This window comes from Megascapheus bottae, chromosome 13 (genome assembly GCF_031878675.1).
Source record: "Megascapheus bottae isolate mThoBot1 chromosome 13, mThoBot2.hap1, whole genome shotgun sequence".
Lineage (NCBI taxonomy): Eukaryota > Metazoa > Chordata > Mammalia > Rodentia > Geomyidae > Megascapheus > Megascapheus bottae.
The window spans coordinates 47722140-47738554 of NC_143521.1; positions in this window are offsets into that span (position 1 = coordinate 47722140).

A 16415-nucleotide genomic window follows, 5' to 3' on the forward strand; every position below is an offset into this window, starting at 1 on the left:
TAAATTGCTTTAGTCATGCTCACCATAAAAGTTTGTTTCTTCTTTCATTTTGAAAGGATGGATACCATAACTGGATATAGTAATCTTGGTTGTCAGTCATTTTGTTTCAGGGCTTTAAATACATCAATTCATACCCTCCTGGCCTTTAACATTTCTGCTGAGAGGTCCACTCTTATACTGATAGGTTTTCCTTTGTAAGTAACTTGGGACTTCTGTCTTGCAGCTTTCAGTATCTTTTCTTTGTTCTGTACTACTGGCATTTTAACTGTAATATGCTACTGATAGTTTTTTTTCTGGTTATGTCTATGTGGGGTTCTGTATGTCTCTGTTTTTGGATATCTATTTCTTTCTTTAGACTTGGGAAATTCTCTTCTAGAATTTCATTGATTAGGTTTTATATGCTTTTAGTGTTTATCTATGTTCCCTTTTCTATGCCAGAGACTCATGAGATTATTTTTTAATTGTGACCAGAGATCTTGGGTGTTGTGATCATGATTGTGCTTTGTTTTTCGCCACTCCTGGATCTTGAACTCAGGACCTTGACACTATCCTTGAGCTTTTTTGCTCAAGGCTCAGTGCTCTACCACTTGAGCCAAAGGTCTACTTCCAGCTTTTTTCTGTGTACACGGTACCAAGGACTCGAACCCAGGGCTTCATGCATTGTGGGCAAGCACTCTACATTAGGCCACACTTCTGGCACAGTATGGTTTTGTTTTGTTTTTGTTTTTTTCTTAATTCTTATTGCAGTGTAGTAATTCCTCAGTTTTTCATTTCTAATAGTTTTGATTTTGTTTTCTTATGAATCTCTATTTTCCTTTTTTTCTTGCTAAATTTCTCATCTAATTTTTTGGCTTTTTAACCAGTTCTAAAACTATCTTTTTTAATCTATTCATCTGTTTATTTACATTTTTGGAGGGGTAACTAGTCATTTTTAAAATAAGAGCTGTGAACTTTTTGAGGAGTTGTGTTACCTCACTTTTCATATTTCTGTGTTATAATTTGTGTCTTTGTTGGGATAGACATTTCTTTTTGGTTTTAGTAAAGGGTCTTCTCAAGATCCCCCACTCTCTCTCCCTTTCTCCCCCTCCCTTCTTTCTCTGCCCCTTTTCTCCTTCCTCCCCTCTCTTTCTCTCTCAGGCTAGATTTGAACTTAGGACTTTGTAACTGGTAGAAAGTCATTCTCGTTTGAGCCATGCTGCAGACTATTTTGCTCTGTTATTTTTGAGAAAGTGTCTCACTTTTTACCTGGATCGTGATCCCCTTATATTTGTTCTTGCTGATACCACTTGGATGACAGACAACATATTTTCTTGTCTACATGAGGTCTCACAAACATGTTCATCTAGGCTCCAAATGCTCAATTCCACCCAGAAGCAAACTACATATTGCAGAGGCCAAGCCAATCCCCTGGCCAGGGGCGCAGGTGCTGGGCTCCACAGTAATCAATCCTCAGGGGATGAGGTTCACTCATTGTCGCTGAAGGCAAAACCACTGATCACCAGGTCCTTCACAGCCTGAACTCTCTCCTGCTTAAACTTCTCAACCTGTCTGTGAGGGACCTTTCCTATCTCTTGGATTGCATCTGTGCTCATCTCCTAGGCCATGTCCTAGGCTCTCTGACTTTGCGTAATAATACCTATAATTAGGTTCTCAGAGTAGATCAGTCTTAAACAATAACTGTACTCCCACACTTATCAAGATAGCCACTGACGGGAGATGCCACCCCATTCCTTGAGCTGGGCTGGGGATGGCAATGAAATGTCTGGGCACTGGGAATTGCCATCTTCAAAAGGAGTCTTCATTTCATTGAAGGAGAAAGGTGATATAATAATAAGGGCTCCTTTGTCTTCAGAGGTGTTATTCAGTGACCTGAATCAAAACACCCCAAATTCACTTCAGAGATTGATCTGCAAAGAAAGGTACATTCTTTTCAGTGATATGTCAGATCAGATTCATAGGTGCTTACAGTAAGGATTCTTTTGATCTGAGCAGGGTGCCAGTGTGTAGGCCCTGTTCTTGTTTGAGCCTTGCTTTTTCCTAATTTCCCTGGTGGTTTTAGCTAGATTAGTGTGGTGTTTTCACTTTTTCTTCTGAGCATGAAGTTGTGGTTCCCTTATGATTTGGGAAAAATTCCTAGATGTCTGAGCTACATGGCTGTAGGCCGGCCACACACACACACACACACACACACACACACACACACACACACACAGAGACTGCTAGATTTTGTGGAATTACTTGATCATTATGAGAAAAATGTTTGAAGTCAGACAAGATGGACTTCAAACCCCAGCTCTCTCTTATACCAGCTATTTGCTTTTAGAAAGATTGTTCAAAATCCCTAAACTTCAGTGAGTTTACTCCTAGAATCACTGTAATAACAATACTTCCAACTATTACTTTATTGCTAATATCTCCACTCTAACCCAAAGATATGTAAACCTTAAACTTGAGAAGATCTGCTTCTTTGAAAGTTGAATGATGTGGAGAAAAGCAGGAACAACTTGTTTCATTTCCTCTTCCTTAGACTCATTACAATGGTAGGTTTCCATGGCGATACTCAGGATTAAGATGGCATTATTGAGTTAGGCAGTTCATGAACACCTCTGGGAAGAAAAGCCATACTATATCGGCATGCCCACCATTTCCAGATCATGGAGCTATCTGTGAGCAAGGGGAAGAAGAACCAATGGCAGCCGCCAACTTCCTTGTCTTATGGAATGAGTGAACTGAAGTCATGGAGAATTTATTTTCCAGAGTTCAAGCTGAGATCCTTTGCCAGTATTTGTCCCTTTGTGGCCCATTTCATAAAGTAGTCAATAGTTATGGCCAGAATTTCCAAGTAGGAAGCCAGTTCTGCTGTACTAAGGAGTATAGCTTTCTGAAATCGATTCTGTAGCCCCAAAGAATTCCAAGTGTTTTCTGAGAGGGGCTGACCTCCTTTCATGCCACTTACTGAGAATTAAAGCTGCGAGGGTGAACTCGTTTGAGCATGTGGTACAACACTTAGTGCCACTGCTGCCAGGAACAAGATTTGTGTTTCTAAGGAGATACAACAAAAAGGAGAATGCTTTAAGAGCCAGTGGCTGTCAGAGTGTAAAAGTATCTATGTTCCGAAAGGGAAATAGAAGCTGAATTAAGTAATTTTATACACACGTTACAGGGTGCCCTTCTGCTAGTAATTCTTAAATTCAAAAGCAAATAGTTGTGGCCACAAAGGGCTTAGGACATATCAGCTGATCTTAGCTTGCAGACTCAAACTGGATATGATTAGTATTGACCTGCCTTATGCATGTGATTTTAAGATGATCTGACTTTTTTTTTTCTGTTCTGTTGGGTAATATTAATACCAGAGTACAATGGATGAGATAGTATAGCAGAGGTGTAAGCACTTGAGAGCAGATTCTGAATAAACAAGAGAAAACAAGTCCAAATTCTACTCTCTGGGACTGCAAAACAGAGCCTTCCACCAGCTTCTTTAACACCAACATTAGTGTATTCACAAATGTTTCATCAGTTATTGTCTGGATGGGTGTTCTGAACAGGTTCATTGGCTAACAGATCATCACAAGAGAGAAATCACAGGGAGAGTGCACCCAGGAAAAATTACAGTACTGCTATATTTACTTAGTGGCTCTGCACTGGGGTTTTATTTTCCACAGTTGGAAAGGGAACCACCTGTCTCAGCTGCTGATGTCAGAGAGCTCCCTCGAGACTCAGAGCTGTTGGAAAGCACATGATACTGTACATATTTGCTCTTACGTCCATATCAGGCTAAGATTGGGTTTCAGATCTGTGCCCTATTGTGGAGTCCATTGAGCAGTGACTCTCCAGTACCTTCTTACGTCACTCTGCCCTTGTGAATTAAAAAGGGGTGTGTGCAAGCCCCCTTTGTCAGTAGTCTCTCCACTGGCTGTATGAGTACTTGTGCTGCAGGAAAATGAATGGCACACCTCCTGGGGTTATCACTTATGGATTCGAGTATGCAAGTGAGTATCAAGAGGTATTATCTCTGTAGCTAGGAGCCATTACACTGTATTGGTATGTAGGGATTTGTTTTATTTGTAATCATGAGGATTTTTAAGCATTTTTATATCGGATTTGGAGGTCTTGTGTGTTTATTATTAAGAAGTCATTAAAAACAAAGGTTGGCATAGCCTATGCTTCTACATTTTAAAGTAGAGTTTATCAATGTGAAGAAATGTTTGCTAAGTGAATGCAGTGGTTAACTTGGCTACCACATCTGTGAAGCTCAAGTTGTCCATTGCAGTGGTTTATTTCTGTTTGTTTTTTCGTTTTGAAAGACTTTTCAGTTATGCAAATAACTCATTGCTTATGTGCTTTGTGTCTACGACAGAATTAAGCCTTTTAAATGTAGCTCCTTCAGGGACTTTGTGGGCCCCCTATATTGCATGACTGCAGGGGGTACCATTTATGTCATAGCCAAAGAGTCCCAGTTAAACTCTCCTGCTGACTCTATGCAAGATCTCAGGAAACACGATGCCATCAACATTACTCACACATTACATAAAACTAGAATTGTTTCCAACAATTGCAGAAGGCTCGCTATTAGTAAAGTTATTCATTATTTTAATAGTGCCATGCATCTGATTTTGAATATCTTTCCAAACTTGCAAATTATATGGTTATTAGACAAAATTGTTGGAAAACGGCATGTGACTATATAAATTACGTTCTTGGGCCACATCCAATCAATGTCTTATTAAAGATCAGTAGCAGGGTCCTTAATTTCTAGCCTGCTTATGATGTATTCTTCCAGTTAAATTTGTATCTGAAATGGAGCTTGATATCTTTTTTTTTTTTGGTTCAAATCCTAAAAATAGAGTAAATAGGATGGGTTAAAACCCCTTGGTTCATCTCATCTTTTCCCCAGTGTAGAACTTTTTTCTGAACCATTAAAAGTGTTGTAATATATGATTGATATTAATTAGTTTTCTGTAGAGTACCGTACTCCTTAACATGAACTGAACTGGAAATAAATATATCACCATGAATTAAGATTTTTATTAGTTGAGAAGAAGAATTAGATGAAGGTACCTATGTGAAATCCTAAGTACAGACATCAAATTGAATTAATGCCAGAACTGCCTTGAGAATAATTTGAATACTGAATAAGATATAGTTAAACCACACCATTACTATGTTTACTGAATCATTTTTGGCATCAAAAACTAAGGCTACATTATAGATGAAATGACAGGCTTTGCTCCTTTGGAAGAGAAAGGTGGGTGCATTTTGTAATTGAAGTGAATGCAGTCCTTAGGGGGAAAAAAAAGTCTCCAGTGTCCCAGATGAAAACTAACTTCCTGAGAGTATTTCATTCTTGCACATATCCCAGACTTTATGTTTTAGGGTATTTAGCCATCTTCTGAGTCCTATTAGTGTATAGCTCTCTTTTCTATCCTTCCAATTCTGGAATAATGGTGAAAGCTCACTTTTCTGAATTTACATTTTATTACCATGTTTATGTCTTGAAAAGGTGTAAAAAGTGCTGAGTAGATTCATGAGGTTGCTCCAGGGATATTCGAGGATATTTGTGTGTGTGTGTGTGTGTGTGTGTGTGTGTGTGTGTTCATAAGGAGGCTGAATTCTAAACCATTTAACACAATACCATGTAAACTGAGCACTGAAAAGTTCCAAGAATCAATCTGTGTGCACTGTGATAGGAATGGCGCCCCCTGGAGTTGTGCATTTTTGCGTTTGCTCTGTTATTTCTTTTGATTCTGATATTCCTCCATTCTATAATTCATTTGTTTGTTTTGCATCTATGATAGAACTTCAAGGCTAAAAAACAAAACTTTTAAAAGATTGTATGCTATCAAAATGAAAATTATGCACGTCACATATGTAATTTAAAATGGTCTAGCAACGGCACTTTAAAATGATAAATTCAATAACACCTTTTATTTGACACAATATATTCAAAATATTTATCAACCTAATAGCTATGCATTATTAAAGAGGTATTTTGCCTTCTACTTTTCCTACAAAGATTTCGAAATTGCAGGCACACTTCCAGGATATCTCCATTTTGGAAAACATTAAAACATGCAAGAGAAAATATCAAGTATCCTTTTATGCCACTTTGTCAATTTAAAAGGCAATTGTATGATTGATCACAGGCAATGGAGAAGTGCAAATACTAAGACAATTTAGTTGATAGGCCACTGGGGGCAAAATTGACTTTGTATTGAGTTGTTTTGCTCCTGTGGCTTTGTTTTCTGTCCATCGTTCTGAGGGTATTTTCAGTCTCATCATTTCAAACATGATTTGATGCGTTGAGGTTCCTCCACATTTGCAGACTAGTATTTTGTCTATTTTTTAATGCACCATATGGTTGTCTTGTTTCTTAGCAGAGAAATTCAGGAAAGACTCTTGGCTCAAATAACTTTGTGGCCAGCCTAATAGAAACAAAACTGTTTTCTGCACTTAGTGCTTCTGCTATCTGTAGAGTCAGAGCCAGGTCAGGACTAGAATGAGGCTGTTTTTGCTTTTCTTCAGGTAAGCAAAGGAACAACAGGCACTTGACATGCTCATGCATGTGATGATTCTGTCACATGTACAAAGTCAGCTTAATATCAAACAATGGGCAAGTCTGCTTGGTTTGACCTCTTCTAAGTCCACCTCCAATCCAATCCTTTCCTCTCCTCTCCTCTCCTCTCCTTTCTTTCTCTTTACATCCCTCTTGCCCTTCTTTCCTTCCTTCCCTCCTTTTGCCAGACAAATAACAAACACATAATCCAAAATTTAAATTTTTCTAGTAACTACCTTTTCTGGTAATCTATTGAGTATATCGTTTTTCAACAGATTTTTACATGTTTATAGGGGAATAGTAGCTATTATTATTGAATTTTATCCTGTATTAGGCAGTGGGCTTGTAAACACCTCATTTAACCTTCAGGGCCATCATATGAAACAGATATTTATGCTGGTGTCTCTGAAGGTGGTTCTCATTCAGTGAGCTTGAGATCTTCACAGACGGGCCCAACGTGGCAGGTTAGTGCTGACTCCAAGACCCAGACTCTCAGAGAAGACTTTTTTGCTAAAACAAGTTAACAATCTCTTTCAACAATGATTTTTGAATCAAACATAAAATAATACTGATATAGTTGGAAACTTTCCCAATCATTTAATTTATTTAAGAAACACATATAATACAAATGGCAATTTTTTTTTTTTGGTCATGGAACTTTAACTCTGTGCCTGGGCACTGTCCCTGAGTTATTCAGCTCAAGGCTGAGTGCTCTACCACTTGAGCCACAGTGCCACTTCTGATTTTCTGTAGTTAATTGAACATAAGAGTCTCATGAACTTTCATGCCCAGGCTGGATTTGAACCTCAAATCTCAGTCTTCTGAGTGGCTAGGATTACTGGCACGAGCCACCGGTGCCCAGCTAACACTCTTTTAAAAGTCTACATCTAGGGACCTGGAGTTTAGCCTAGTGGTAGAGTGCTTGCCTAGCATGCATGAAGACCCGGGTTCAATTCCTCGGTACCCTACATACATAGCAAAAAGCCGGAAGTGGTGTTGTGGCTCAAATGGTAGAGTCCTAGCCTTGAGAAAGTCCAAGGACAGTGCTCAAGCCCTGAGCCCAAGCCCAGGACTGTCAAAAAAAAAAGTATACATCTATTATCTTCAAGTAATTACACAAAGGAGTTCTATTTAACAAATCAGTTTGTAGGTACCCAGCATCTCAGTGGACGCAGATGACAATCTTACCTTATGCTTGGAGAAAAGAAAACCAGACCTGAACAGCTATATCTCTTCCTCCAAGGTAAAACAAACCCACTAACCCAGACACAGTGGTCCTCACATCTTTTTCCACTGTTGTTGATCTAAGAGGCTTAATGATCTCTCTAGGAAAAGCCATTGAACATTGAGATTAATTTTTTTGGTAACAGAGAACTTTAAAAGTTTGTGGTATTTTGATTTGCATTGCCAATGTAGAAAAATATATTAAGCATTGCTTTATTTGTCTATTAGGTTTTGTACTTCTGAGAATTGTCATTTCAATATGTTTGTCCGTTTATTTGTTGGACTACTTATTATTTTGCTATTTAATTTTATATTTCTGTTTATATGCTGAATGAAAATCTTTTATCCATTAAACAGCTAGCAAAGATTTTCACCCATTAAAAACAGTTTGTGGTATAAAAACATTCCTTTCTCCCACGTATCATATGGATACTGAAAAGTGCATGCATCAGTGGGGATCAGATCAATGTATTTTTTCTAACTTGAACCTAACCACAGAACCAGCATTGATACCATAGGGAAGAGGTAATAGCTTGGTCCCTAGCTTTGACTCCTCTTACTCTTGTGCCTACCAGCCCCAAAATGCCATTAAACGTAACCTCTCTCTGACTTTCAGCCACATACATTAGATATTTTCCCTTGGTGCTTTGTAGAAATGAAATCATAAGGCATGTCCTGTATGACTTATTTGGTATCATAGTCTATTTGTAGGATCTACCACATTTTGGGATGAATTAGTGCATTTCTTATTCCTTAAAATATTAGTGCCCTAGCAATCATAATACTATAACACAAAGAGTAGCTTTTTTTTAACTCTAATTATGTAAAAACAATTGGAGAAACATAGTTTTGCTGGATTCCTTCTAAAAAGCAAAATAACACAGCTGAGAAATGGTTCCTCAGAGGATATAAGACCTGATACCCCAACATACCACTTTTGTCTAATATTTGTACCTACCATGTGACATCTGACTTTATGATAGAGAAGGCAAAGCGAACACAGACTTAAAATACCCACAGGCGGGCACCAGGCTGGGATTTCCACGTAGTGGCTTTGTATAGCTGTGTAAAAGGTTAGGTGTGGCCTATTTTTAGATGTCTCTGAATCTACTGAGATGGATGGTAGAAAGTTCCACCTCAGGAATGGCAAAGATCTTTGTTTGGAAAAGAAGCAAGGAAAGAATTTATTCTGATTATCTGCTTGGGTAAAATATAAATTGGACTCTAGAGAATGAGAGGGCATGTGTCTTGTTTCAACAGGAAATTCTTCTCCACCTCCTTTTTCAGGCATTTCATAGGCTCTAACCTCATGCTTTCATCTGTGTTTCTTTCCTTTCTGTGGGTGCAGAAAAGTGAGAAGTGAGGTATGAATTTCTAGTGAATGGCATTCTTGAAGATGCAGTATTTGTAGGGTAGGAGAGTAGCTGGTAGTTTACCAAGACCTTAGCCTGATTGAGATTTGTCATCCAGTCTTCCTTTGCCATGTTTCAAGTCATCATTACTCTCTCTCCAAATTTTCTGGTATAGAATTCAGTGTATCAGTAATTACTCATCCAGCCCTGAAAGAAAACCTCCAAACCAACTGGCATTTGATGGCACTGAAGTACAGATTTTCCTCTTTCTGCTAAACTGAGTTTAACAAATCAAATAGTTCCTCAGGGAAAGTCTGCAACCTCGGAGATGCAGCTCTGAAGTGTCCTGTAATATGGCTGTAATAATGCTGAGCTAAAACATCAGGCATGCGATCTTTTTTCTCTCTGTGTCTTACAGTAATATCTTCTCTGGTTTCCAAATTAAAAATAGGTAAGCTTCTCTTTTATTAAGTGTAATAATATACATTTTAAGTGCTTTGATATTAAGAAGCAAAAAGGTAACTTATGTCTTTTTTTCCAATGGGTATGGATGGCTCATACCTGTAATCTTAGTTATTCAGAAGATGGAGATATGTGAACCATGGTTTGAAGCCAGCTGAGACAGAAAAGTTTCTCAGATTCTTATCTTCAGTTAACCAGCATAAACCCAGAAAGTGGAGGTGTGGCTCAAATGGTAGAGCAGTACACTTGAACAAAAAAGCTAAATAAGAGTCTGAGGGCCTGAGTTCAAATCAAATCAAACCAAACAAAGCTCTTCTTTTCCTAGAGGCTATGTAATCCATTCTCATTCGCAAAAAGCTAAATGTAGGAGGAGTTACCTTCATTTCTAAATCTTCTCTGGCAAATACAAAATATATTTGTTGCAAAACTAAATTAATTACATGTCAGTATATTGCCTTGTATCCATATGCAGAAATAAATATTTGGTAATATACATCAGTTGTGTAGTTTTTCACAAACAAAGGCTCAGTCTGTAATGTGACTTAGGCCACTAAGCAATTACCTGGTCTTTGTGAGAAATCCAGGACTTTCAAAGTCTTCAGTCACTGCAGAAACAAGTTCTAATGTGTTCCTTTTCCCTATAAATGTTTGTAATGCAAGGGAAGGAATGAAACTGTGCTCTTTCTGGAAAGTTACACACCAGGTCCTTTTCTTGCGTATGATCTCTGGCTCCAGCACCTGTACCATGAGTTATTTGGATTCACATTGTGTGGAGGTCCTCATGAGCTGGCTGTATCTTGTCTATGAATGTTGGCATGGCAAGGATCCTTTTTTTTTAAAAAAAAAATAAAGTCAGCTATTTTATTTTTTTCATATATTTTTATTGTAATTAATAGAAGGGTTACATTATATTTGCCAGATAGAAGGTGCGTTACTTCACATACATTGATACCCTTTCTCATGTCTTGGTCCCAATTTCCCTCCCCCCGATCCCCACCCCTCATCTTGTTTTCCTCCCTTCCCTATCCAATTTCAAATAACCAAATACAAATATATCCAATATATCAGATAACAAAGTGAGATACTGTAACAATATGAGATAACCAAGGGACAGCAAAAGAGATGAGAGTTAACATAGTACATTAAGGACAACAATCATTCATTATATGGCTTTTGTTTCTATATCCTAGAGGTCCTTTCATTTAGCATCATACTCTATGGCCTTATGTATCTAGGTTTTGCTCTATTGCAAATCTCTGCTAGGAGAGCCCAAGGTTTCTACTGATTATGACAAATGAGGGAGACCATTGGGCCCATGTTCCTTTGAGTCTGGCTTACTTCACTTAATATGATTTTTTTCTAAGTCTTTCCATTTCCTAACAAATGGGGCGATGTCATTCCTTCTGACAGCAGCATAGAATTCCATTGTGTACAAATACCACATCTTGTTGATCCACTCATCAACTGAGGGACATCTGGGTTGGTTCCATATCTTTGCTATGGTAAATAGTGCTGCAATGAACATCGTTGTGCTGGTGGATTTAGTATGTCCTTGTTTCTGGACAATTGGGTAAATGCATGGCAAGGATCTTTGATGCAGTTGAATCTGGCTGTCTCTTTTGACCGATTTGGAAACTAAGGCTGAAAATCATGGTGTGAACAGCTCACAGTCAGCTTGTTGGCTCCTAACCCTGTTAGTTGAGTGAGAACCCACACTCCTCACGAGGTTCATTCTTTCTCTTCCACTTTGGCTACAATCAAGAGTCATAAAGTCACTCTGCTGATCAGATTAGAATAATGACCAGTGAGATGAAGGAAGTTGCAAGATGCTAACTTGAACTGTCCATTCCTGTGGATATCTATATTGCCAAGGGGCTTCAGATCGGCAGAGCTTACCTGTGATACCGAGTGAGATTCCTGTCCTAGAGTAGTGTGCACATGCCAGCCCTCGTACTGGACAGCCACATGCTTAGAGGCAGGTCATTTCCAGAAGTTCATTCACAAGTCATCCTTGAAAATGTCCACTGTTTTCCTCATCAAGTCAGTTTTAGCTCTATAGCACCTCCCAAGTTACCCCTGACTAATTCTTTCCTTCCCAGCCAGGAGACTTTTCCTGAGAAATGTTCTGAAGAATTTAGTTGTATGATTCTTGGGGCATTCAAAAATCTTTAATTTATGATTCTGAATTCTAAACTCTATATTAGAAGGGAAGAAAAACAATTAACAACAGGCATTTTAACCCTTTCACAGATAATTAAGTTTAGAAAGAAAAGTGTACCTTCATTTGATATAGCTTTAAAATGAGAAAGTAAATGGAGGTGGGAGCGATTTTCTGGGAGTCAGATCTTTGTGCCCATCTCAGAGACAAGTTTTACCAATCCACAGCATTTTTCCTTTATAACTCAGGCCTAAGAGGGTTTCTAAGTTACCAGGATGTGATATCTCTGGGTTGAGCCTGATCTTTAAGAGCTCAGTGGAGGAGCTGCTAGACAGAGTCCCAGACTGAAATGGCTCCTCTCAAATATAAGAGGAAGGTTTGGGGCTAGTATGGGGTGTCAGGGTTGCTTATTTGTTCAATTTCCTTTGTGTTAAGAAGCCATAGTTTTAATTCTGCATCTGTTTCTCTCAAAAACTGATAGTTATTATTCTGCTTCCCATATATAAGTCATATGTTTATCACAGAAAGACACACACATAAAGAAAATTAATAGCTATATATGTCATAAACTGTGATGAGCAGTTTCAAGTTTTCTTTCTCCTCTCATTTCTCCCCCTACACACACACACACCACACACACACACACACACACACTACATAATCAATATATTGTATTTTTTCTAAATAAAATTTTTATTATTATAGTTACTTCAAATTTAATCTTAACATTGCATCATTATGCTCCTAAGATTTTAATGATAGAATTAAATATATATATGCATTGGTCTATTCATTTATTATCTACCTATCTATTCCTTTTATAGTAAATATATTAACTAGGTCTATTAATGTTAGACATTTTCATTGCATTCAAGTTCTCAATGAGGTAAATAATGTAGCATTGGCTATTCCCACACCAAAAATCTTTATATGCCTTCCCCTATCATTTCTTTAGGTTGAATTTGTACAAGGAGAATGTCTTGATCTTTGAGACTGCATATTACCTATTTGTCCTCAAGAAAAATCATCCTCTAGTATATGGAATACAGGCATTTTGAGTGTGTGTGTGTGGGGGCCTTGTTTGGTTGGTTTCACCAGGCTTGGACTCTGGGCCTACACGTTGTCCCTGAGCTCTTCTGCTCAAGGCTACCCCACCTCTGAGGCACAGCCCTACTTTCCATTTTCTAGTGTTTAATTGGAGGTAAGATTCTCAAGGTATTTAGTGCTTGTGCTGGCTTTTCATGGCAATCCTCGGATCATAGCCTCCTTGAGTAGCTAGGATTACAGGCTTGAGCCACCACACCCGGCTGGAATGCAGTTTTTGTGTGAGCTGTTAAAAGCAAAGGTCTAGCTATCCTAAGACTGTTCTACTAGGTTGAAAGATGTCTCTTCAAAAGACTTGTCGAAATGAGTTAGCAAATATCCAGTACAATGTTATGTGTTGCCACAAAATTTAGCTTAGGATTTCAAGCCAGTTATTTTCTGTGATGAAGAGTTATGTCTCTCTACTTCTCCCACATTTGGGAGATATATGTATTGTAGTTCACCAGAGTAATATACAAATATCAAAGACTAAGAAAAAATTCAATAACAGAAGCAAAAGCAAAATATTCCTCAGTCCTTCCAGGACTTTGTCTGATGAGCTCAAAATAAAGAAGGAAAAGAAACTCATTCATTCTTCCTTTCTGAGGCTGTTTACAAAATACAGTTTTCTCTTTTTAAAGTCAAGAAAAGTTAAGCTAATTAAGGCCCAAATGTCTGAAATAAGGACCAGAGAACAGTTTAGCTGCCAACCTTCTTTTTCATTTAAGCAATTTGTGTATCCTACTTTTCCCAGTTCAGACAAAATGTACCCAGTCAAACATCTTTCTCACTAAATATTTTCTTGAGGCTCAGCAGCACTTTAACTTATTTTAAATGATGTAAATTTGATCAAATCTGATGTCGAATTTTTAGTTTGAGTAAGACAAAAACTTGGTAAATAACCTAATTACTCATTTCTTATTTAAAGAAAAATTCTGCATTATAGAGGAGTCAATGTGAAATGATAAAGGCAAATGAAAATATCTGAATATTCACAAATCAGATTTTGACCATGCTTTCATTATCTCTCCTCATCTGTGTTCCTTATGAATATCCTTCTTGCTTTTTGTGTATATTGTCTGTGTGATACAACTTAGATTAATTTTCATTTTCTGTTATATTGTAATATGAAAATTGCCCCAAGCACTTTTGGAGCTCTAAGTTAACATCAAGCCTGGCTCAGTACTGTAAGACTGGTCTGCTGAAGATTTTATTGGAGGTGATAGCTGTGTTGCTAAGGTTGGCTATGATATTTTGTTTATTAAAAAAGAGAAACATCAATGCTAGGAGGGATTAAAGTTGTCCACTAACTTTCTCAATTTGTTTCCCCAAAGGTTTTTGTTTTCAATGTCATCACCAGAGAACTCAGTGTAAAAATGAGATTGAATTTAAGAATATTTATAGAATAGAAGCCTCTGGATAGTCTAACCCCGCCCCCACCTTTGCAACTTGTTCTCACCTTCAAACCAAAGTGCAAAACAAGGGCTTAGCAAGCAATGTGCATATCAGGATCAATGAGCCCCCTCAAGGAATTAAAAGCAAGCAAGTGAATGCCTTTAAACAATAATTAACTTTATAAATCTTAGGATTTCTGAGCAGGCCTTTTTCTTTCTGGAAGAATGCTCCCGGCAGGCAGCATTCCCTGGAATATTAGTTTCCAGTTATGTGGACTCTGTCTCCATTCAAAATGGCCTCAGGGGTATTTGCTGTGCCTTTCAGTTGGAGAGAGGATGATTCTAAGGTTTAGAAATTCATTTCTTCCTAGAAAGGGATTTGAGGCTCTGCCTGTTCTTTTAGACCGGTGTTCAAACCTTAGCTTACCTTATTTCTCAAAGTTTGAAGTGGATCAACCATTTATCTTTATTGGGAAGTTCTGAGGACTGCACAGACTGAGACCTGCTGTATGAAATCCTGACCTTAAAGTCCAGAGTATATAAGCTTGGTTATATGTTCTATCTTCCCTGCTGTTTTCCCTGAAAAGTATTACCTTTACTTTATTCTTACATAGTTTATTGTAGGAGTAAATGAACAAGGATATTTATGCTCATAGTCCTTGCTTCTGATTTTCCTTTTGTACAAACCTGTATAGTCTTGACATCAAAGCCAATTGCTGTTGCTATTGTCTATGGTGTTTGAATTTGGATGTTTGGCTTTAATGGTGTTTATGTCTTAGATATTGACAATTGTCTGAAATATAGAGGGTTCAAGAAACTTCCACTTTGGGGCAGCTGTAGGGAGGGAAAACTAAACATTTTATCAGGTATTTTTGTTATAAAACAGAATGAATCAGTCTCTGTTGTTTCTGTCTGCCTCTGTTTCTTCTTTTTGTCTGTCTCTGTCTTTTTCTCTTCCTTCTTGCTTCTTTCCCCTTTTCACTCTCCTTCTCCTTCTCCCCTCTCTCTTTCTTTTTCTCTCTCTCCTTATAACTTAAACAATACATTTTCCTACCTCTACCTATGTTGAGACCTTAGAAAACAAACCTCAAGAGAATTGTTGAAGGGAGTATTTTCAGGAGATGAAATCTTGGTTTAGTATAGTTGTACAGCATTATGTATGCACACTCAACAGCTGTTAATAAATGCCTTCTCCCATTGTTTTGAGAAAAAGCAGCCAGCTGATTTGGTTATGAATTGCAATGGTCAGTGAAAGCACTTTTCACTTAGACAGGATGTACTATAAAAAGTGGAAGAGGAATCTAGATATCAAACAAAAATGCTAATATGTCTTTTTCATAGCAAATTGGTTCCATTTTTTTAAGGAATGTCATCCCTATAACCATACAAGCTCTCTGGGTCCTGGCCATTTACCTTCTTGAATATCCTTACAACACATTGCTGTGGACACAGCAAAGTTGCAGTAGATCCTTACTGATTAAAACTAACCATTTGGTAATCTTAGAGGAAGAGATGTGAAGAAGTAAAATGAAGGCAATAGGGAGGGAGGAGGAGAAGGAGAACAAGAATTAATATAGAAACCACCTGGGCAGCCTGAAAATACCAAGGCTGGTGAGCAACTAACAATTTAAATTCTCCTGAGAAAAGTGGGGGGGGGGGAATTGGAGAGAAGAGAAATTCTTATCTGAAGAGTTAATTAACCAAATTATAAGACCTCTAAAATATCCCTCTCGTTAGTTGTAATTTTGAGACTTAAAAAACGAAATAGTAGAAGGTCTTCTGATTTATCCTATAAATCTGTATAAAATTTTTGCTTGCATGGTAATAGAAGTTTCAGAAGGGGGAAATGTAATTTGCTATCGTTTATTAGGCCTTTGAATGTTTTAATTTCCAGTCTCTTTGTAAGATATTAGAAACTACTTCTAGTTTCGGTGGATATGCTGATTTATTTTTAAGAGTTGTAGTAGCTGGCCAAAACCAAGCAAGAAATCCCCAACAACACAATAAGAACAGTCCAGCATAAAGAGTATCTAAAAGGTGTAAACAAATGATTTTTAGAAAATCTGATAGATGACTAGCACTAAGACAAATAGAAATATTAGTGACTGTCATGATGCAGGGATCAATTGATAATAATTAATAAACATTGACTCTTCTTAGCCATACGACCAATATTATTTCACAGATGA